The sequence below is a fragment of the Anastrepha obliqua genome, chromosome 1 (assembly GCF_027943255.1).
Source record: "Anastrepha obliqua isolate idAnaObli1 chromosome 1, idAnaObli1_1.0, whole genome shotgun sequence".
NCBI lineage: Eukaryota > Metazoa > Arthropoda > Insecta > Diptera > Tephritidae > Anastrepha > Anastrepha obliqua.
Window position 1 is genome coordinate 51,979,493 of NC_072892.1, and position 25,383 is coordinate 52,004,875.

The 25,383-nt window shown below is 35.0% G+C and overlaps 1 protein-coding gene across 3 annotated transcripts in view; it reads right to left on the reverse strand.

Annotated features, from left to right (window-relative positions):
- The window catches only part of LOC129247585 (alpha-mannosidase 2), a 131,997-nt gene that overhangs the window by 52,542 nt on the left and 54,072 nt on the right, over positions 1-25,383 (reverse strand). For 2 of the 3 annotated variants that reach the window (XM_054886775.1, XM_054886768.1), the window contains one exon: positions 24,326-24,383. The gene's annotated coding sequence lies outside the window, so the exon portion shown is untranslated. Of the gene's footprint in view, positions 1-14,750; positions 15,065-24,325; positions 24,384-25,383 lie in introns of those variants that run through there. The other variant, XM_054886783.1, reaches the window with a different exon arrangement.

Below are 25,383 nucleotides of genomic sequence, written 5' to 3' on the forward strand. Positions count from 1 at the left end.
TACTCCTATTAGTGAAAATCTTGTAGACAGATCTTAAAAGGATGTACCTCTGAAGATGTTGCAGTCTCGTTTGTCTCCTTTCTACTAGCTAACTAGAAGATACTTCAGAAATCAGAAGTGTCTAAGCAATTTGCAATTTCCAGCTCAATTTAAAATTGCCACCGCTTGAAGAGGTTTTTCATCACGAACATAAACTTGAAAGTAAGAACTGATAGCAAATGAATACAGAGTCCTAAAAGCACCCTTTATTTGAACGTATCTACAAATATACTCGTACACTTTTGAAGGTTCACACTATATTGTTAGTGTCGGTGTTTATGTCTGGAAAACGTTGTAAATTGCAACTATTCTATTATGTTTCTTCTCGCTTGAACGTATTTCTTTTGAACTTTTCTATTTTTGCACTTAACCCCAGTAGTTACTCAACCAAATTTGCACAGTTTTCGAATATAACTTCACCATACGATTTCGCTTAATTAGCGTATTAGTACCAATTAGCTAAGTGTACTACTCGTACTAATCGACAACTAAAAGGCCGACGGTCTGCCTGTTCACCAGCTTGACTGAGAATCTTACCATTCACAGATATGCGTATGTATGTATGCACATATATATATATATATATATATATATATGGGCTGCCTGTGTTCATCAACTAAACGTTTGCTAATTCTCTCGCAGTCCATTGATGCAATCAACCCGGCGTAATATTTCAGTATTCTTTTAAACTGCATCTCTGGTGGTCTCGCCAATGATTGCTTAGTTGGTGTTGGTAGGTTTGAAATTTTTTGTTTATGCCATGCCATTGCTTTGTGTGAGTGCTGGTATATGTATATGCTTGATTGTTTGTACGTGGGGCATCCTCGCGGCCGTGCAACAGTAGCCACATTCGACTCGAATTTAATTGCTGAATCGGCATTAAAATTATCCATTTACTGGACGGACGGGCGGATGGACGGACGTATGGATGAACAGTAGGATTGAAATGATGGAGATGGTCAATTCGAAAATGATTTATGCAAGTCAGGAGTGGCTGTGGGGTGTGTATGTGTGTGTGTGTGAATACTTAGTATCTGATTTGGGTTTTTATGGGTGTTCAATTCACTATTGTTGTTGTGCTGCCATAAAATAACAGCAATTATGAAATTGAAGCAGATAAAAAAGTGAATTGGTGCATAAAAAGATTGTAAATTAACTTACGACCGATTTGGTAACAAAATTTTAGTAAAGCTGCACATTTGTTAATCGTGAATTCCTTTATGAGTGCAACGTATGAAAATATTTTTAGTGGCTCAAATGATTCACATACGAACGGGTGCATTTCATTCAACAGTGAAATTAAAGCGCAGCGAGCTACTACATACTTTTCAATTTATTGCGGTATGCCATCAAACATTATTTATGAGATAATAAAAATTTTTCGTACAATTTATATAATTTATCCCGAAGGATTTGAATTTGAATTTAATCCACTAATTTTCAAGTTATTGAGGTATGCCATCAAACATTATTTATGAACTAATACAATTTATATAATATATTATAATTTATCCCGAAGGATTTGAATTTGAATTTATTCCACTAATTTTCAATTTATTGAGGTATGCCATCAAACATTATTTATGAGCTAATATAATTTTTTTATACAATTTATATAATTTATCCCGAAGGATTTGAATGCTAAAATCACACTTGGGAAACACTGCAATCAATCGCCATATTTTCAACTTATTTACTGGCGAATCCAAAATGCTCCAATTAGTGGGAGAATCGCTGTACTCGGATCTTTACAACTTCAGTTCTTCAACGGTCATACAAACTTTCAGATTACTGCACTATTCACTGGGAATCTGGACACAGAAGCAGGAATACAAGGTGAAGTCCAAAATAAACAAAACTGGCGTCATAAAAGTGCTTTTGATGGCGCCATCTTTTTAATGAGTTAGTGCGTTGGAAGTTCCATCCCTACCAGACTTCCAGTGAAAGTTTGGCGACATTCGGATCAGTGGAATCGAAGTTATTGCGTCTAAAGTGTCAGTATGTTTGTGTCATCGGTACAAAAATCAGTTTCGAACAAAGAGGTAATATGAACATATGGACCGCCCAAAATCAGTAATCACCGAAAACTCTATCGAAATTGTTCGTAAATTCATCAAAAATGAAAAGAAATCATCGTTGACATTCATGGAATCGGAGTTGAATATCTCCAAAACATCGATTAATCGCACTTTAACTGATCATTTTAAGGTTACAATGGGTCTGTGCAAATTTCATTCAGCAACTGTTAACTTAGAATCAAAATTGCTCAGAATTCAACATTCGAAAGACCTCATTAAAGAGGCGAGATAAGACGAGAATTTCCTTTACAGCATTGTAACTGGTGATAAGTAAGCGTCAAAGTGCTGAATGGAAGGCCCAGATGAGCCACCACTCAAAAAATCGTGTTTGGAAAAGCCAACAATGAAGTCGATGCTCATTTGTTTTTACGATTCCAAGGGAATTGTTCACAAGGAGTTCGTGCCAACGGGTCAAACCGTGATTGCAATTTTTATCTTGCCATTTTGAAGCGTTTTTTTGCATCGCATTTGTCGAGTTCGCCCTGAATACCGCGAAGGAGGAAGCTGGCGCTTATTGCATGATAATGCACAATCTCATCGATCCAGTTTTGTGACTGATTTTTTGACTAGAAATTGCATTTTAACCGAAATAGCATTTGGCCATGAAAGGAAAACGTTTTGCGTCCATAGAGGCCATCCAAAAGGCTTGTACCGACATCCTGCGCAAATCAGTGTATCGAGGCCAGGGGTGACTATTTTGAATAAATAATCTCGAAGTTATGAGAACAAAGCTCCTGTCGTTTCTATTTTAGCTCAGCTTTGTTTATTTTGGACTTCACCTTGTAGAACAAAATTAGTATTCGCATATGCTGGCCAATTATGAAACAAGACTTCTAATTTATCATCTCTGAGCTGAGACGTGGCTATAGCATTGAAGGCTGACAACTTTTTGAACGAACCTCGCGCGCGAGGGCCTTAAGACTGGTTCCGGCAGTAGATTTTGGTAGAGGGGTTAAAATAAAATTTAAGTGTATCGATAATATTTTGACTTATTTCTGGCTTTAAGCTTTGAGCTTTGATGTATTAAGAAACTTATAGTAGAATTTTCGGACAAATATTTTTTAAGCAGATTTTAACCCATTGTGCTCCTCTGTTATGTGTATTCTTGGCCTTTTCACGCATAATAGAAAAAATATCCATATATTAAAGAGTTAAAAGGTTAAAATATTCCGCAAAAAATGTTACCCATTTTTTTTCATAAAACTGCTGAGGGTATCATATACGAGTATATTCAGTATGTCATTTTATAAAAGTACACAAGCGAAGCCACGGGGACTAGCTATGTATCGAAAATAAGGAAGACAAAGTGAAATTCGCAACTTACAAAGAGAAAGTATTAATATCCAAACAATTTAAATTTTATTTCTGGTTTTTATTATACTAATTTTTACGACAAAGCGCGCCGTTGGTAAGAAAATATCGTAAATTGCCGAATTCTCTCGCCAAGAAAGCAAAGCATTCTTCTTTACATATCGCCCGTTTGCTGAAAGAGTGCCATATTTTGCTTTAGATAAGAAATTACCGTCAACTCTTCTTTTATGACAGGTAAAAAAATTATAGCGCTTACTGTTAACTGTGTTACTGTACTGTTACATTAGATGGAAATGTGTCTTTATTCTTAACAAGGGGAGGAGTAGAAAATTTAAAACTTTAAACCGGTTTTGTGCAGATTTTGGGTTTTCAGCAAATATCCTATATGTTTGTGCGTACAAATTTAGTTACATGTACATTAGGGTGGTTCACAAAACTTTAAAGTAATACATTTTTGTTAGAAAATCCTTCAAATTTTTTTAATATGGAAAAATAAAAGATATGATTTTATTTTTTTAGAATTGACTGATAGTAAATTTTGCAGACAAGTTTGATATGTATTTCATTTTATGTAGCAAAGTTTTTGATATTTTTATTTTTCTTCTTGTTGTTTTTTCTTTTCAAATTTTATGAGATCACTTAAAATTAATATTTTGCAATGGCTAAGAAAATTTTTTTAAGATCTTAATAACTATTACAGTACCGCAAAAGAAGTCCATACATGACCCTAATTGATAGATTTACTTACAGTTTTAATAAGATATATTAAGGAAAAATAAAAGCAAAATGTTTACTGCAAACCTCTGTCTCTAGACTATACCACTTGGGTGCTCCCAGTTTTGAAAGATTAGAATGCATACCTGAACTGGAGCTTGAGCGACTTCTAAAATTAGCGAAAAGTACGCGCCTCTTGAGCAATGCACATTTCCGCTAAAAATAGGACTCTGGTCTGGTATAGATACGGACCAAAATGGTCTCTGAGTGGCTCCGGTCAGCCAATATAACCCAACCTATCCTCTGAGGCTAAAATATTTTTGCAAGGAAATTACTAATTTGTTTTTTGACTGAGGTATAATATTTAAAAGATCTAATCGAATAATCAGGTAAGCATGAGGGAAAAAATTTTAGTTGAAAGCTTTTTGTGGAAAATTAAATTTTTTTTAGGGATTATCCATATCGTTCTCAAAGTATGGAGCGTTTTTTATGTAGTTCATGAATTTCCAATGTTTCGCACCGAGGAATAACATTTTATCTTAACTCGAAAGCCGACAGAAATACAGCCCAAGTGAATCACGTTGTAGCTTTATTAAAAAAATAAACTTTATTTGATCTTAATTTTAATTTTTTAATGCATATTGTAAAAGTTGAGATTTTCTGGTAGATAAAAAAAAATATCTTTGAGTAAAAAAAAATACGCAGTCAGCGTCAAAGAAAATTAACTCAACATTTTGATAAGTTTTGACTATTTTTTTATTCATTTTGTAATTGACATTATTTTTTTTTTGTAAAAACATAGTTAATACTACAACAAAAACCATATAAAGCAGAGTTTCGAACTTTGTATAAGGCTTGTAGAAAGAAATTCGGCAAACTTTCATCAAAATCTCAAACTTTTTACTGAGAATTTTTAGAAAAATTTTAGGTATGCAGTTTTATAGATCATTGAATTTTATCATGAATTGAATTGAATTTTATAATCAAGTTTAATATGCAAAGGGCAAGTTTCAAGCGGTTCAAAAGTTGCGTTGATTTTTGACATTTTTTTCTGCTGACGTAGTTGGGTATTTTTTGCCATATAAAAAAAAGTGGAGTAGGCATTAAACTTGTCAATATATGGTGCACATTTTATTTTGACCTTGACTGTATATCATACTTGAAAATCCAACTGTAAATGGAGATGATATAATGGAAAAGAGTTAGCCCTACTTTAGACCCAGAGGTGCAAGGCGAAAGGTTTTTCAGTACGGTCTAATGCCCATTGAAAAATATTAAATATTAGCAATGTTATATAAAATTTGTAAGCAGAGATATAAAATGAAGTAGAACCCTAATGCGTTTTTCGTTACTATTTCGTATCAACTGACTTCAAAAAACAAGAATAATGAATGCCCTTTTCTTTCTAATATAAAATAAAAATCCAGTGCCACTTTGTGTGTACCACCCTAATGTGCATGTCACGTGTGTTCATGCGGATAGCAAATTCTGTTGGCGAAAACATAAAAACATATATATAAATACAAATTTCGTAATGCAATGCAAATCATTTATGAAAATAATGGGCATAATAAAAAATTCAGTACAAAATGAATGAAAAATTGCATTAATGAATGAATGAATGACTGAGCTATTCATTGTGCACGCGAGCAATTGACCCACCAGCCAGTAGGCTGACACAAATTACATTAATGCATCACTTAAATATTTACATACACGAACATATACATCCACTTGAAGGCATGTAGGTATGCACGTTTGTGAGTACGTAGTGATTCGCGGCGCAGACATTTACTTATTAATTAAATTGAAAAATAATTACAACGAAACACAGACCAGAAAATGTGTTGGCCTGGCGGCCGAGTAATTAATAGTTAGCTACAGTTTTTTGTTGTTGTTTTTTTACTTGTATGCAGTTGTATGTATGTGCAACATCAAAATGGGCTGGAGAAGGTGAAACAATGGCGTAATTGGCGAATTTGATCAATCGGTAGCGTCACAATGGCAAACGCGATGAAAATGCGACTTTGCATTGTTGGATTAAATTGCATTTAAGCAATAACAACAGCGGAATGATAGACTGGCGTCAATCTGGTAACACTTTACACCAATATGAGCAAATGTTAACGTATTTAATTATGTCAAAACTTGTCTGCTTGCAATCGCTGACGAGCCGTTTGACAAAATTTCATAATTACCCGGGAGTTTGTCAAGAAAAAAGTTCAGTTGTAATTGAATAAATAATACTCCTTTTTATATATATATATATATATACTAGCTTTAACCCGCGACCCCGCTCGCGTAGGAGTAGTTTGGAGGGATTTAGGATATGTATATAAAAGAATTACAAACAATAATTTCATAGAAAATAATTTTTTATTAATAACCATAATATTACAATACCCGGCATCCGTTGCTATGCCTCGTTGAATAAAATCAAAACAACCAATCAGAAAATTATCAAGCAAAATTATTTTTATTAATTTTCTATCTCAAACCGTTTTTGAACTTTGCATTTGGGTCATAATTGAACAGCTTATGCGGATTATGAAGTCTAGAGTGTGCTATAAATAGTAGGAAACAGGTAAAACTAAGATTTTTTAGATTAAATTTAAGCAAATTTTCGATTATTAGTGACGAATGAGAGTGGTGGCGCGGCCTGGGGGCTGTGGGAAGGGAGTTCCATCATAAAAACATGCCTATAACCTTCATTGGGCGAAAATATGAATGTATAAAAATGTTTACGTCATTTGGTGTTGTCGTTTCGTAGTGATGCGCGGACAACGTACAGACATTCACCTTTATAGTATAGATAAATGGCGCGTACACCCTTTTTGGGTGTTTGACAGAGCTTCTCTTCCTATTTGTGGCGTGCGTCTTGATGTTGTTCCACAAATGGAGGCACCTACAGTTATAAGCCGACTCCGAACGGCTGATATACATATTACATTTTTTTTTTTTTATGAGGAGCTTTTTTATGACAGAAATACACTCGAAGGTTTGCCATTGCCTGCCGAAGGGCGACCGCTATTAGAAAAAACTTCGTCTTCGTTTTGGTGTTTCATGCGTGGCGATTCGAGCCTGTAAATTTCGTAATCGCAGTCACGCACCAACCCATCCGGTTACGGCGGCCGGCAATAGCGCTGCTTAAATGAACGTTTTTCGATTTTCAATATAGTCGATGGGAATTTTATCAGATAGTAATATGGATACAAGCCCATCTTGGTCTTCTTCAGCTGAGATCAACTAAACTAAGCCAACTCCTTCGACTATTACTCCGGCAAGGAGTTTGGACATGGTAGCAAACACTGTGTCGAACTCTGCTTTGTGAGCAGCCAAGGCACTAATTTCACGAAATCTTTTTTCACATAAAAACATTTTAGAGGAAACTGAAATCACTGAGCCAGGAATTAAGCTTGTAACCTCTTCAAATTCGCGTACCTCCATTCGAAGATTGTCTAATATAATACCGTGGATTTTATCGACCATTTCTTGTTTTTTAATAAGCCTTTTGTGTCAGTACGACCGCATGGAAATTTAGAAAGCCTGTGTGGTATGACACCAATCTATAGTGGAGAGTCCAAATATAATGATGTAGAATTAAGATTTATAACATATTCTGTAAATTGTGCGATAACATAAATTTTGTAACGTTTTCTACTTAATAAACTCTTATCTTATCTTAAATGATATTTTACAAGCTTTTCTTTTGATTATGTGATGGGTTTTTTTTTGCGCGAACACATTTTTTTTTTACTTTTACAACAAATCTATTTGAAAGTGAAGTCAGAAAATTAAAGCATTTTTCCGGGTGACTTCCTAAAAAACAAAAGATCATTAATTAGCAGTAGGAGGTTTGCAATTTTGATTTTTTCCTATTTATTTAATACCTAAATTTAAATTTTTTTAAGTTGCTCTAAACTATCAATACTTGTTTATAGATTTTGATATTTTGGGGACCAAAAGCAAAAAAACAAACTTTGCTCTACCAGATTAATTTGCCTTAATATTCCGTTCTAATGTTTCAGTGTTGGAAAAACAAATTTTTAAGAAAAGTGTTTAATATATTTTCTATAATTTGTAATTTTTTTTTTACTTTTTTATATAATATAGTTTAATATTTATTAGCGTAAAATTTCAAAAAAAAATAATAATAATATTACTAATGGGTTTTTGCCATTGTCAAATAACAGTTCAAGTTGTCTAACAAATTTCGTCCTTGAAAACCGAGATATATGAATGTACCTGTACATATGTATGTATGTACATACACCTGCAACAATTACTTTCGAATTAAGACTCAATTTCCCACGCTCCATTTAACTGGCCCTCACTTGCAAAAAGAGAAATCACGGTCGCATTGACTAAAACATTATATCGGATAAATCAGCGGACACACAATCGGAATAATTTCATGCATGAGCAAAAACCAAATAGAATAAAAAGTAGAATAATATAAACCGACAAAAGACCATGGTGTATCCAACGTTAGAAATGTGGTGCCAGTGACAAACAGTTAAGAAAAATCCCAACTTATAATACAATAGCAGATCGGTAGCATTAGGCAGCGGTTCCCAAACTTTTCTGTACTGCGACTTCTTATACAGAATTAATTTTTTTGTGATTTATTTTACATTTATTTTGAATATTAAATTCAAAAACAAACAAAACAAATTCTAACAATTTGAATATTCTATGCGTTATAAAATAAAAAAAATTTTGCTATTAGACAAAATATTGTCAGATGTGCAATTTTCAAGGCTCCAGTGGGAGACAAATACTTAGCAAAGATTGTTTCGGGACTATGTAAAAAATAAAGATGCCCGGTGTAGCTTTGAAAAAGAGACAAAAACGAAAATTAAAAAATATTAAAAAAATGATAATAAAAAAAAGAAAAAAAAAATAATAATAAAATATTTAAAAAATTTAATAATAAAAAAATATTTAAAAAATATTGTAATAATAAAAAAAAAAAAATATATATAATAAAAATATTGCAAAACTAGAAATATATAATAATATTTTGAATGTCTGAATGGACCGACGTCTCATGCATTCTTTTAAAAGTAATGTCTAATACGTCGGGCCAATTCGCCGCTCTCAATTTGCGATTTTAGTTGAGCAAGGGTTGTTGTTCCTGTTATCACACCATAAATTAAAAATATTTGTGGAAAGCTGCTGCAGTTCACAACAGACCTTGGCCAGCAATCCTAGCAATGGCGAATCGTTCGTCATGGAAACAGTGGCTCAATTGTAACGCTGTTTACTTATAGTATACTTCCACTCAACATCTCTTCCTCAAGTGTATTACGTAGTCCCTGGAAACACATACATGAAAAGACATGCAAAAAAAATGCTGGCAAATGTAAAAAAGTGGGGCGCCATCATACAGTTGAGAGCACGAATATAGGAGGGCTGACTCACTTCCACTTGTGAACCACAAATAACACACTGAAAATTCATTGCTACCTAAAAACAGAATTCCAAATAGGCCTTTGCGCCAGCGAGGAGGAAATGGTATATTGGTCGCTCTTAAAGTCGTTCGCTTCCCTCAAGCAGCCCACACATTTAAATGGGTGCACATACACACATATGTATATATATATATATATATATACTTACACATGCACACATACATATGTATATTAATGGACGCATGCCTTAAATATCCATTACAATTTGCATATATAGGGAAATTCCAAAAACCAAAATTATACCGAAACGTGCGACACTCAAATAAACGGCACACCAAATTTACATACACACATACATGCGTACATACATACAATCATACAAATATGTTGGTATTTATTTGAAAGAAGTTCAATGGGAGAGGCAAACCGAGAATGGCCAATCAATATGGCAAGCATGCTAAGCATGACATGATAGATAGATGGCGAAGAACGGGGACAGCAGCCCTCTGGCATGTCGAGAGATCACTGTGAAGTGAAGTAAGTCATGTGTGTGCTAGGCTTCTAAAAATAATATTAAGTATATTGTTTTGATTTCTGATTTGTTGGTTGCCAGTAGTTTGAAGTGGAAGTAAGTATACCATGCCTTGCAAGTCATTGTAGAATTTTGAATAATAAATGGAAAGTGTCATGGCAATGTCGAAAAGCATGAGCTGAAAATATTTAATTGGTTTTTTTTTGCATTGTTTAAGCCAAGCGGAATGCTAAAAAGGAATGCTTTTTCGAAAACTCTAATATGCATATTTACTTTAAATTAAAAGCAGTTAGATGCTAAATCGAATCGAGCGATGTTTGCTGTTCTGCATGCGCGAAATTATTATGTATTGTTGCTTAGTCTTACCAGGCCAATACAAAATGTATGCTTTTTAAACTTATTTTAAGCGCTTAAAATATTCCATTAAGTTCTAAAAATATTTCCCAAAAATGCGTTTAAAAGCCTTATAAGCCTTAAGATTGCTTTTAACAGTGCAGCAGCAGAATTATTGCCAATTTATTTGTTTGTTGTTTATTTTGGTAATTTTTAAGTCCAAAATAAACAAGACTGAGCTAAAATAGAAACGACAGAGCCTTTACTCTGATAACTTTGAGATTATTTATTCAAAATAGTCCCCTCGGGCCTCGATACACTGTTTTCCGCGATCTAAAAGCTTTTCGAAAGAGTGTTTCAGATCATTGACCAGAATGTCTTTCAGGATGTCCGTATGTTCATTGTCATTTATGTCCTCATAACCATCTTTGAAACGTGTACTCATGAACTCTGGCACGAGATAGACAATCATCGCCATAAACTTTTTTCATCAATTCAAATGTTTCGGTAAACGTTTTAGCGATTTTAAAAGAAAATTTGATGTCAGTTCTTTGTTCGAAACTCATTTTTGTACCGATGACACAAACATACTGACACTTTAGATGCAATAACTTCGCTTCGACTGAACCGAATGTCTCCAAGCTTTCATTGGAAGTCAGCTAGGGATGTAACTTCCAACGCACTCACTCATTAAAAAGATGGCGCCATCAAAAAACATTTTTTATGACGCCACTCTTGTTTATTTTGGAATTCACCTTCTCTACAAGTATTTATTCTCCTGCAAAAACCAAAAATAAAAAAAAATACTAACTGAAATTTAATAAACATTTTAGGTTGCTCGACTAATTGAAAATATCGTAGAGTTACGTCCATGGCTTTGGACATCATGTTACATCTGCCCCACCTTGATCTCTTCTGCAAATATTCATCAGCCTGTTCCGCTTTAAGGCTCAGAGCGAGCTGACAATGGAAGACTGCCTCACATGGACATTCAGCCATCTTATATCTACGGATATACCAAGTGATTGTGATTAATACCCTTCTATTCTCTGCTTCGAAAGGAATTTCTCAATGAAAATCCCTTGTAGACTGGGATGGCTTGAAGAATATCTATCGCCTAACGCACCCGTTAAGATGTACACGGATGGATCTAAAATGCATACCGGCGTAGGATCAGGGTTATATTGCGAAGAGCTTTTTATCAGTGAATCCTTTAATCACTGTAGTGTTTTTCAAGCGAAAATAAACGCTCTTCATGAAGCCTTAAGATGGTTAGATCAGACAGCCAAGCTGCCCTACGGACTCTGGATGCACTTCAAATAACATCAAGGAGTGTCTTACATTGGCGCCAATCTCTTAATGGGATGACTAAACAGTATTGTGTTATCTTATGCTGGGTTCCAGGACACAGATATATACTAGAGTATTGTACAGCTGATCAAATTGCAAGAGAAGGTACCTGTATGCCAAACATATAGTACATCATTTTATGAGGGTACCTCTCGCAACTTGTAAGCTTCTTGTTATGGATGCACCAATCAATTCTGTAAATCAAAGATGGATTAGTGTCAATACCTGTGAAATTGCTAGGCAAACATGGCCAAGGCTAAATCTACGTCTGTCCAATAATATTATAAAATTCAGTAGACTTCAAATTAGGACCTTAGTAGGGGCCTTCACAGGACATTATCTCATAGGAAATCACGCAAAGAGGCATTTACATGCGTGATTTTTATCGTAGCTGTAGGAGTGAGGAGGAGTTGAAAACAATTCAACACCTTTTTTGAACATGCCCGGCTCGAGCCAGAAGTAGAAACCGATATTTAAGATCCTACTTCTTAATGAATATGGATGATCTATACACTTTAGGTATCAACAACCTTTTACGTTTCGTCAAAAGCTCAGGATGGTTCAATCTGCAAAGGGAAATCTAGCCCAACCCCTGCGGCTCACAACGAACCCTTTTCGTAGTCTAAGTGGCATCATTGTTTCTGTGTGCAATGCGGCTGCCAAACCTGCTTACCTACCTACATGGAATAGAGAGTACCAAGGCAAATTATATCACCTTGATCAAAAAGTTCATGGAACATCCGCCAGCTGACGCTCTAAGTCAAACTATTTGAGTTCTGTTTTTTTTTTATTTAGGTTGCCACAGTTGCAACAACGAGTTTGCATTAAATTTTGGTTCAAAAATGGATTCTCGTAGAAATGTTGGGAAACGATACTCTAAAGCAAATAGCCATTTACGAGTGGCAGGAACGCTTGAGTAGAGATCTATCGAAAATGACGAACGTAGTGGCGGGACTGATGAAAAATCAGGTTGATCAATAACCGCAAATTAATCATCAGAGAGCTGGCAGGGGACCTCAACATTGCTTATGGATCTATTCCGGCAAATGTAGTTAATGATTTGGGTTTATGCCGTGTTGTTGCAATGTTGGTCTCAAAACACCTAAATTTCATGCAAAAAAGGACCGCATGGATATCGCCAGACATAATGTGTAAGGCGAAATGAGACCCAATATTCATCAAACGCATCATTACTGGAGGCGAGACGTAGATTTACGTGGTACGATAGGCAATCCAGATGTCAGGCGAGGGAGTGGAGAGCTTTGAATCAACTAAGATCAAAAAAATCACCTCGTTTTGATGCTCAAGATTTTTATCGATTACAACGGTATCGTATGCCACGAATTTTTTCAAGACGGTCGTACAGGTAATAAATACTATTATTTTGGTATTACCAAGCCTCTACATGAAGCAGTTCGTAAAAAAAAAACAGATTTGTGGGAAAACAACTCGTAGATTTTACATCCTGATAACTCACCTCGAACAGTGCCATCTTTATCCGTGAATTTTCGACCAAGATCGAAACAAATACCATCCAACAAACACCGATATGGCTCCCTGCAATATTTTTTTGTTGGATGGAGTCACGCGGAACGCGTTTTACGAACCGAAAGGAAGTAATAACATAAACAAATTCGAGACGGCTCTGAAGGCTGTACCAAAAATAGAGGACCAGAAAGGTTTCGAGAGCTGAATCAAACGCTGGCATAAGCGTGCTGCCGTGACGGAGAGTACTTTGAAGGCGAAGTACTTTGTAATCACTTTTGAGGAATAAATTTACCTGTATGTTTTGAATTTTCTGAATATATTCCCGGAACTTTTTGATCAAGGTTCTGCAGGGGACATTCAAATTTTAAGAGAGATAGGGATACTTAGAGAGGTTTGTAATAATATATTTGACTTAAGCTGCCTATTAGATGTTGCAGCAATCAGTTATTTATAGGTTCACTGACAATTCCTATCCAAAAAAGTGGCTCTTTTTCGGCTTCCTGTTTTTTTTTTTTTTTTTAATAAAACGGGAGTGGAAACGCGAGAACTCTCAAGCTCGATAAGATGAAAATTGTAATCATTAGGAACAAAGTCTGGCCCATAAGTAACTCGCACCAAATTTATGTAACGTGGTCCCCCCGATATTTTTTTTCAACCGAACGACTTCGCTAAGTTTTTCTGCCTAAAATGCTGTATAAGTCGCATTTAATTTTCATTTCGCTCTAGAACTCGTAATTGGCGAAATAGAAAAAATCACAAATCGCTTTTGACTGTTGATTTTATTTTGGTTTTGTAAAAATCGTTTTTAATTTGTAATCTCAGTTGCTAGTGTCTTTGTTAGTCTCGGAATACTTGCAGAAAAATCTTAACTTTGTACCCCTAGCAACTACTCAATATATCCCTTCCGCAATTTATGGTACTTTATAGTAGGGCGGCTTTACGAAATTTAATCAAAATCAAAGCGGTGAAGTTTTTAGGCGCGCACATTTGACGCGTCTGGATATTTTGACTATATTACCCATAATCTCGAAAGTGGTCTAAATGTATTTTTTTTTTCTCAAAATTAACTATAGTAAATAACTGTGTGCATTGTACACTTCGAGAAATACTGGAGAACAATTTTTATCACAAAGCTCCAAGCTACAAAGCTGCATTCGTAATGAAAAGTTTGGTTTAAATCAAAGAAATCATAAGGGCAAAAAACGAAGGAACAAAGCAATTACATATCTACACATACTTACATACAAGTATTACAATTTGCAGCAAGTTCATCGGCACTGGCAGAATGAAAAACCAATTAAAGGAAGAAAGGAATCAAGTACAAAGAACTGGTTTAAAGTAAGAAAAACAAGCAGAGCAAAATTCAATTGAATTGAATTTGGCTGGCGGTGGTACACTTGTAAGACGGATGGTGATGCCGTTACATGAACATTTGTTTAAGGCTTGTAAGTCTGTGTGTTGGCTTGAAAGTGCGTATAAATTCATACATACCTAGTTGTTTTTGCTGCTCACAGCAAGGCATCTAACTGAATTGCTATTGCAGGGAATAACTTTTCATTTCTTCTTCTTTTATTATGCAGGCAGTGTACGCAGAGAAATGGCAGTGCACAGAGAAGCGCACAATTCAATTACAGCAGCTGCTATGACATGCTATTTTTCTTTGTTTTTTCACCATATACTTCTCCTTTTTTATTTTATATTTCACGGCACTGCTGTTTATTTGCACTTTACAACTTTACAACCTTAATAATAACAGACCTGCTCACACAGTAATGAAAGAGAATTCATAGCAAAACAAATCATCAGAAACACAGTTCAACAGTTGCTCTTGCACCGCTTTAATTTGTGCTGTTCCTTTACATTTATTGCTACAGTTTGTTTCTTTTTGTTGTGCAAGTACACAAAAACGATTTAATTTTGTTATTAACACACTCTTGCTGTTAAGAGTAAGGAGATCTGTTGGCCGTTACCGGTTTATTAATTTTTCCTCTGATCTTTTTGTTTTTATTTTCCCACTGTTTGATTTTTGTTTTTATATTCTCTAAATTTTACATTTAAAGCGCGAGTGCACACTTTGCTTGTTCGCCACCGACGCGTTCCGCACACAAAATGAAACTGAGAGTAGCGTACAGTGACGAGTTGGTTGCTTGCTTGCTAGCGTAGTGATTGGCTGGGCTAACTATGGGGATTTTGACGCTCGCGCGCTCGTGTGGCGCTCACTCGTGCCGACAATGGCAGCAACAGTAGTATGTAGCAGCAATTGCAGCAAGATAACAGTCAGCGCGTCACAAATGCAGCATTTATTGTTGCTTGCTGCTTGTTGCTGGCTGACTGGGCGGCTGTTTGAATGTTGCTCTTGATGCATTTGAAGTAATAAGTTGCTCGCTGCACCTATCATGAACAACGAAGGCGTCATAAGGCAAGGATGAATCCTAAAACCACATATACACACATACACGTACGTATTATAAATGCATTTCGATGGCATTGCTGCCTGTCAGTGTGGCATATTTTTTGTTGTTTTTGGTTCGTTGGCTGTTGTGCGTGGTTCGTTGCAGTAAGGATGTCAGTCGTACAACTACAGAACACTTTGGAAGGGCAGGGCTTCGTGTAATCGAGCGTGATTCCATGCAAGTACATAAGTTTGTACATACAAATAAATATGTACATATGCAGGGTCTTTCAAGTTAGAGTTTATTTTTTAAATTAAAAATGAAAATATTATATACTATATTTATTATTTACTTATTGACATCTGTATGTATGTAGGAGATGTTATGCAATTTTTGAATGTTAAATTATAATTTACATATATCCACCCCAGTTAGTCTTTGCAATGGCATGTGCCCATAATTGGGGCTTTCTCTCGGCAATTTCGCGTCGAATTTTATTGTTCAGAGCTTCAGTTGCTGTTGATTTCTCTACATAAACTTTATACTTGGGATGGAACAACAGAAAATAGTTCAGAGGTATTAAATCAGATGATTTTGCCGGCTACTTGGAATGCAGAATATCGCAAAATAATTTTTCCCGGAAATTTATTTTGGCCTAAACTGTTTGTGCCGATGGCTATAAAGCAAGACGCATAGACTCGTTGAAATCGCACAGCGTGAAAAGCTACACCAGCATATTTCAATTTGCTTTGAACGCCCTAGGGTTGACAAATTTTAAACTTCTTCAAAGCTTTCCGTTACAGCAGCAATATCTTTAAATTAAATGCCTGTATATTGATGATTTTTGTAAAGTAACAGTCAGTCGACTAAAACTTTTCATTTCCCTTTTTTATTCCGGATTCCAACAGATTATTACAAACCACAACTTTTCGGCAGCGCAAATTTTTATAGATTCATCATTTTCCTGATGGAATTTAATTACTTTTCTACGGTTATCGATTATTAATTATCTATCGGTTTGCGAAATTGAATTCATTGGAGCGAATTCCAGATTTTCAACTCAACATTTGTGAAGCACACATCATCGAACTATGAAAGCTGTAGAAAAAATAGAATTAAAAAAAATTAGCATGCAACACCTACTTGAAAGACCCTTTAACATTGGGTATGCACACATGTGTACGTATTTATTTGATGCTTTTTGTGTTCGCGTGAAAGGGATTTTGCATTGTTGGCAAACAGAAATCCATATCTGAAATGTGATTTACAACAGACAAGTGTGTTGAATTCAATTAGTTGCAGGTAATTACCTGGTAAAACACGACATCGAACTTGCGATGGCGACTGATAGCAACATCAAGAACGCAGTAAATGAGCAGAACGGTAGTGATTGCATGTTTACTATTTATTGGTGGGATTTATTTATTTTTTATATTTTCTTTTGTAGGGTTTTACTTATAAGAAAAAATAGATTTAAGTAGCTTAGGAGGAGTGGAAGGCAGGTCGGTTATGTAAAGAGGAGAAAGTGGGCAGTTAATATAGGAGGATGTGTGAATTATTTATATGGTGTAGTCAAAAGTAATAACCGGGTAGCTCATTTAGGAAAGTGTACATATAGTTAGATAAGGGGCGAAACAAGACAAGTGTACTCGTCTACAAACTTCACCGCTTTCATTTTGATAAAATGTGGTGAAGATGTATAGAGTACAGTAACATAAATTGTGCAGGAAGTGCATTGTGGAAAACTTTTTCTTTGAATTGTCAGTCACACCATTGTCAAGTCAAAGTTTTATCAAGGATTACTAGATACTTCATATCCCCGGATAGAGTTAAGTTTGCATTCACAAGTTTTAGGGACCCTAATCCTAACTTCCTTCTTCTGGTGAAAAGTACCACACAAGCTTTGTTCAAATTTATCGAGAATCCTTTCTCTTGCCACCAGTCAACTAGCAATGTCGAGAGCTAGTTACATGCGATCGGCTATAGTAGAGTCAAACTTGCCTCTAACTATAATAACTAGATCATCAGCAAAGCCAAAGGAGCGGTGATAAAACACAGCCTTTGGGTGCAGCCTTTGGTTGACCTGACACATACATCGTTTCGGCCCAGTTTCAAAGTCCTATTCTTCAGCACGTTGTGACTCCTTCCTCAATAGAGCTGAAAGATATGATCGTACTTGCGGCTCAACCTATCAATTCGAGTCATATGCAGAATTCTTGTAGTGTACTATTGAAAAAAACATATACGTGTATAATAACTCAAGTTATTGACCTATAAAGTAAACCGAACATCCGCTTCGTAATGCTGCAATGGTCATGGGACCACCATGAATTGCTCAGCCAACATAAGCAAACTTCATTCAAACTTCAAATTCTCATTTATGCTGAGTATAAACATAAAGCTAGCCACCATAAATTGAAGAGCCAACATATGCTCACTCACATAAATAACAAATATAGTATAGATGTATGTATGTATGTATATTGGTTGTGCGCGTACTAGGCAATAGGAAAATCGGCACATAAGGGAATTGCTATTCGATTTATAGAGGCAAGAGATGCATTTTTTCTTATTACAAGTTGTTTAGCTCATAAAATAATATGGAGAGCTCCTTTATTTTCTTGAATAAAACTAATAGTTTTGTATGTTTTGTTGCAAAGTTCGCCTGCAAGTAATCAAACACGGTTTTGTTTGTTTTTTATTCACCTGGACTTTATTTCTCCTGCCAAACTTAGTAGTTACAGAGCTGGACTTAGACTAAAAAACTATATGCATAAAAGCTAAGCTCTTAACCTCTGGGTACCCTATGCGTCATAAGCGTCGCTGCCGTAGACACTGCTTTCCGTAACAGCTCGTTGAAGTTGTTGTATTGTCTCACGCTACCCTGCCGACAAAACGTCAGCACTTCCCATGCAGTAGGAATTTGCAATCGGATGCCCATTTGATTACTGTTACTGTTGTTGTTATTGCCGTCGTAAGTTAAAGCAAGTATTATTGTTGTTGCTGCTATTGTTGTCATGCGCAGAAAGTTAGTTGCAAGCAAAGTTTTTTTGTGGAAACGGAAATGTTCCATAACTTGCACTTAAATTACATTTTGGTTATGATTTCACAAAAAATCCAAGCTCACTCAAATTGGTTCAGCTGTCGCTAGCGCTCTTGAACGTCAGGTCATTAGTATTAGTATTTATGAGAGACGTGGAAATCGCTGCTATGTGATTTAAGTATTTATAATCTACGAAATCAACAGATAAGCTTTGCTATGTAAATTTGTCCAAAATGGAATGGAAAGCAAAACCCTCACATCGTTGGCTTCGTGGGGAGTCTAAAGCATACCTTATTTTATAAGTCAAAAACTTAATAATAATAATAAAAAAAAGACTGATTACTTCAATGCAAAGAAGACGCTGGAATTTCGTCGATTGCTATATGGGATGGTCAGACTGAACAGCCTCCATTCGCATAGCAGCCGGTTCTAAACACTAAGAAGAGCCAACCTTCGCAATCTAACGCTGTCTATATCGGTAACCCTCATCTTCCGTCGTTCGTCACTGAAGAAACACCTAACAGTGGGACCGCATCGAGACCAACACCCTGCTAAAAAAGGAACTCTACTCTTATCATTTGGAATTAGTGCAACAGATTGAGCTATCTTAAGATCTTTTCTAACCTCAAGTCATACTGGGAGTGGACCATATGATCTCAGGTCCCATGCTGCTCCCGCCAACAGGTATTTGTAGCCACTACAGCTCCAGTATACTTTGATCATGTGTATTTATTGCAAGGGATGGAGCCACCTTAAGATCTTTTTTAGTCTTAAGTCAAACAGCGAGTATACCACATTGTTTTAGGTTCCATGCTACTCCAGCCAACGGGCATCTGTAGCCACTACGGCGCCAGTGCAATGCCTCGATGCGATCCCAACAGAGCAGTATAACTTCCCGTCTCTGTTCTGGCGATCATACTCCGTAGACCGCAACTCATACGCGATGGAACGCCAAGGCAAACAACCCCGCTTGTCACTCACTCCTTGGAATACGACCATCCTGCAAAGCATTATAAAGTCACTCATATTGAACTGCAATAGACTTTAGAGAAAGTTCGTTTGGATAGCTGACCCAATGAGCTGGCATAGCATTTTAGTAGCTGCAGTCTACGCGGCGAGACTGCGTAGGGGCACAACATTTCCCAGTCCATATTGGCGCAATGATCGCACAAAAGTGAAGGCCTCAGATTTATAACATACAATAGAGAGCAATATCATCTTGTCGATGAACAGAAAGACCGTAGGCACGGCATTCGCGCCTAGTAAACGGTCCAAGAGGACACATATTGTCAGAGCAGATATGCGATTCGATTGGTGTGCGATGAATAACTCTCAGCTTGGATAATGGGAAGTTGCAGTAGCTTGGCTGCAGTCTTGAACTCCAACGGAGAGTCTCTCTTGCTAACAAGTGCTACTTTGAGTTAAGTAGAAAACTGAGTAGTAAAGTTCTCTATCGAAGAGCAAACCTAACACTCTAAGTCTTTCTAAACTCGGACAATATCGCGGACGCAGCTATCGCGCCAACCAAAAAGAAGAATAAGTAGCTTGGCAGACAACAGAATTGCTGGCGCTTATTAAACATTACCATAACATGGCAACCTGTCTTTAATATCAGACAAATTGATATCAGCAGAGAATTTCTTGTATTTTTTTAATAAGACACAAAATATAAGCAAACTAAGACTAGCAGCAGACTTGCCGATTCGGTTGGAATTTTAAAAGAAACACGAAACAGAATTTCATTACTTTAAAGTGGGAAATTCACAAATACTCGTATTAAGTGACTGTGACCTCGCAATTTTCTGAGCCGATATTGCACCCAGTGTTTGATCCTTTTAGAAGCAAATGGTCGCACTTTAAGAATTCTTACAAATCATTAGGGAATTTTTGTTTCCTTAACTACACTGGAAGAGAATTCATTCAAACTTTTTGTAATTTCTACCGGGTAAGACAATTTTACATATATCCAGGTTTGTTATGGCAAAGAAAAGTTCAAGACACATTTACTTAACAACAACAAAAATCTATCCTTCTCCAATTTTTTCATGTGGGTTTATTGCAAATGATATTTACAAAGTGAAACTATAAAACTTTAATGATTTAAAATAATAGACCCCATCAATAATTGAGGCGATTCCCACTTCAACTCGGCAGACAGTGAAACATTTTTTTGATAAGCTGCCACACATGCGGCAGTCAGCGTGAAGGTAATTTAAATTGTAACATTTTTAAAAATCATTAAAAACTCATTTATCTTTTTATTGAAATGAAAAAAAAAGAAATTGATTATATGAATTACAAAAAAGGTTGCTTGAGTTTCTTTATGTAGCAAAATGCATCAGTCACACCCTTCACGAACAGTATTTTGCTTAGACTTTTTTTTTAGAAAATAGTACGAAATAACAACGATAAATACCTAATTAATAGAAATATAAGAAAACTATAAAATAAATTAAGAAATATGATATAAATTTCTGTGCACAATAATAACAATACTGCATATGGATAAGTTCTGAATATTTTTTTTTCTAAAATTTCCAACTTCATAGCCAGAATTTTTATTAAATTTTTTTATTATTTTAAAACAAAAACCTTATAATTCAAATTAAACTCAATTAAAAAACAAAACATTCACAAAGACTTCACACTTCAGCCATCAAAAAACCACAAAACTTAAAATTTCAAACTTTGTATAAAAGTTTAAAATTTTCCAAAAATGTTCATCAAAATGGAAAACTGTTAGATCAGCATTTTTAGAAAAACATTTTTATTTAATTTTTTTATTTTTATATAAAAAAAACCCCTTGTAAATAAAAGTTTCAAATTTTGCAAACGAAACTCAACAAATGTTTATCAATTTTCAAACTTCTTAGTCAGAAATTTTAGAATTTTTTTTTTTCTTATAAGAAAAAATGTAGATTAGAACAGAAACCTTATAACTCAAAGTTTCCAACTTTTCACAAAAATTTAACAAAATTAAACAAATTTTTATAAAAATTTCAAACTTTTTAATCAGAGTTTTCAAAAAAAAAACTTAATTTAATTTCTTTACTTTCTTCATAAATGGAAATTTGAAACTTTGTACAGAATTTAAAAATTTCAACAAATTTTGATTAATCGGTATTTTTAGAAAACAATTTTAATCATTTTTTTTTAATTTTTTACAAAACTATTATACTATAACAAAATTCTTATAAATCAAAGTTTAAAATTTTGCAAAAAATTGAATGGAAAAACAACAAATTTTCATCAAAATTTCAAACTTTTTGGTTTTATTAATTTTTGTTATTTTTTCATAAAATTGGTTTTATACTACAAAAAAAAAAAAATAACTCAAAGTTTCAAAATTGCGCAAAAGTTTAAAAACTTTAAAAAATTTAAGAAATTATACAAATTTTCATAAAAATTTCAAACTTTCTAATCAATTTTTAGAAGCAATTTTTTATGTAATATTTTTATTATCTTGTAAAAAATTTTAATTTTCCAATATGAATATATCTCTTACTGCAAGAAAAATCACATAACCCAAATTTTAAAACTTAGTGCAAAATTGTGAAAAATTTAAAAAACTTTCATTAAAATTTGTTTATATTATTTCTTATGAATTGGTTTTGCCTTCGTATAAAAATTAGCTCACATCTTATAACTTATGTAACTTAACTTGTTTCAAACTTTGTCCACAATTTTAAGAAGCTCAAAACATTTTTATCTAAATGTCAAACTCTTTAATCAAAAATATAATAAAAAATATAATTTTATGTATTTTTATATACATGTTTAGTTTTTATAGAAATATATTTTACACTCCAAAAAAAGTTCGAAGCTTTGTACAAAAATTAGAAAAATAAGCAAATATTCATCCAATTTTTTAACTTTCTAAACAGAGTTTTTAGAAAATTTGTTTATTTAATTTCTTTATTTAAAAAAAAAAACATATAACTTAAAGTTTCAAATTACCAATGCTCAACCTATTTGTATCAAAATATCAATATTTCTAATCAGAATTAAAAAAAAAAGAAAAAAAATGCGGCAAAATAAAGTGACTTTTGACAATTTTTTTTCGAGCGATCCTATGAATTTTTTCCTCATAACGAAATTTCGGGCATTCGTTTTATGTTTGTTGCATACTTGAAAAATTGCAAAAAAATCTGACTGAGTTTGAAAGGTTGATGAAAATTTGTTGAATTTTGCAAAATTTTATACCAAGTTTTAAACTTTGGTCTTTATGTGGTTTTTGTTGCAGCATGAAATATATTCATAAAATAAAATTAAAAAAAAAAACTTTAATTAATAAATAGTCGAAATTTTGGAATATGCCGCGCTGCTATTAACGCAACACAGCTTTCATTATATATATAATATATCTATATATGATTGGTGTGTACACCCTTTTTGGATGTTTGTGGCGTGCGTCTTGACGTTGTTCCACAAATGGAGGGACCTGCAGTTTCAAGCCGACTCCGAACGGCAGCTATTTTTATGAGGAGCTCTTTCATGGCAGAAATACATATGCCGAGGGGCGGCCGCAATTAAAAAAACTTTTTCTTCATTTTTGGTCTTTCACCGAGATTCGAACGCTCGTTCTCTCTGAATTCCGAATGGTAGTCACGCATCAACCCATTCGGCTACGACGGCCGCCGCCTTTCATTGCATACAAGTAAAAACGTGTATTATAAAAATCCTTATCGGCAAAATTGTATTTGTTTTTTAATTTAAGCGCACATTGGCGATAATTGCACCATTTTTTGGTTAAGCGGGTAATTAAAGCACATTATGAAGTACATAAAATTTTACCGTTATTATTTAAGAATTTGTAGAGCAATTATTTTGATAATCTTTTTTCATATTATCTGCGATTTTAATTGACAATAACAACCTCAAGTTTTATTTTCACTGCCCATTTCAAAGGATGATACCCTGAGTTTATTTTTTCGCTTTTTTCCAGCAATTAAATATGCCACGATCATTCTTGCACGCCGTACTCATTGTCGCAGTCGAATCGCTTAACCCGCTTATGAATATGTGCATACTGCAGTACAAACGTGCACATAGACGCGTAAATATGTAGACTTAGTAGTTGGGCAACCAATGAAAATCCCTGTAGGGTGATGCGTTGTGTTGTAGAGATTACAATCTACCAATCTGCACAATAAACTTAAGAACTTCAAAACTGAAAATGTAAGCGCATCCACAGAGCAGAGCAGCGTATCATACAACAACACAAATAATAATAACAACAACCGCAACATAAACATCGACGCTGATGGCGATTGCGTCGCTGCAAACGACAATGATGCTGAGTGACTTTTACAAGCTTGTAAGCCGTAAAGCCGCAATGGAACTCTGTCACTGCCTTAGTTTGCTACCCAGCCTGCTCGACTGCCATATAAAGTCAAACTCAAATTTTAAGACACAACCGCACAATCGCAATCAAAACCCCCAACCGCAGTCAGTATTTTATACCACAAACAGTTGCACGGTTAGATGGGGCACGAAGGTACATATCGTATTGTTTGTTTTGTGTTTCGTTAGTAGAGTCTTGTGTCAGACGAGCTATATGTCCGCACACATATACATATGTACACAGTCATACATTTATGCTCTATGCCACAAAGTTAGCTGTTACTTACCTCTAGTTGACTGATATTTTCCACTGCGTTAGATGGTATGAAATGGCATTTCAATAAACTGCAAGAAAAGAAAATAAGGAGAAGCATTACCAATAAAATCGTAAAGAAAAAGAAATCTAGCATAAGAAGAAATTTGGTGTAAAAGCTGTAAAACAAACAGCATAGAGTCGAACTTCAAAGAAAAACGACAGAGGAAAGGCCATCGTTGCTGATTATAACTGAAAAAAGAAATCGAAAAAAAACCAAAAATCAAAATAAACAAAAGGAATCAAAACAAGTAAAGATGTGTCAAAGTTCGGTTTTCTTTCTTGCGAATGAGGAGGTTTAAAATGCCTAATGCATCATCAAAGTGGCCGTCGCGACAATGGTATGTGCGGAGACTAAAAAACTCTCGTTTGGTATTGCCGCCCAATCTGGAACCGCGTGGCGTTTAATCTTCCTTATTACAAGATCCATGCCTGTGCGCCAGCGTCCAGTTCCCGCTTTTGCATACGTAGAATTGTTTCCGCAAAACTACTAATGATTTCCCAGGTTACCTCGCGGCTTAGCATTTTATGGAATACACTTCCACTGGCTATGTGGCCTATTACATTCTCCAACGTTCGATGTTGTTCTTCCCATCGCGTGAATTGGAAAAAGGGGATGTTGAATCTTCGGCTGCGTCACCATATATGTATACAAGTGGGGTGTTTGTGTTCCCCTATTTTGAATAGGTATTTCTGAAAATATCCGTTCCCCGAAAGCCCTTGGGTTGCATAAAAATTGACATCACCGAAGTTCCTGCCATTCCATGACGTATTTTATTAGCCTGGCCGTCCATCTGCCGTGTTTCATTTCTTCAGCGGTCTTGCCACAGCCTCATCGTTTCGTCCTTCATTTCGTGCGCTGCAAGTTTGCTAATTCCTTTTTCCATCTCCTCGTTCGGTAATGCGCACAACTTTTTCCCCTCAAAGGCTAGTAAATCTATTGGTATTAAATCGCTAATAACTTGAACAGCTGGCTTTGATACTGTGCGGTAGGCGGGCACAACTCTCAGAGCTGTCGTTCGTTGTACCGAT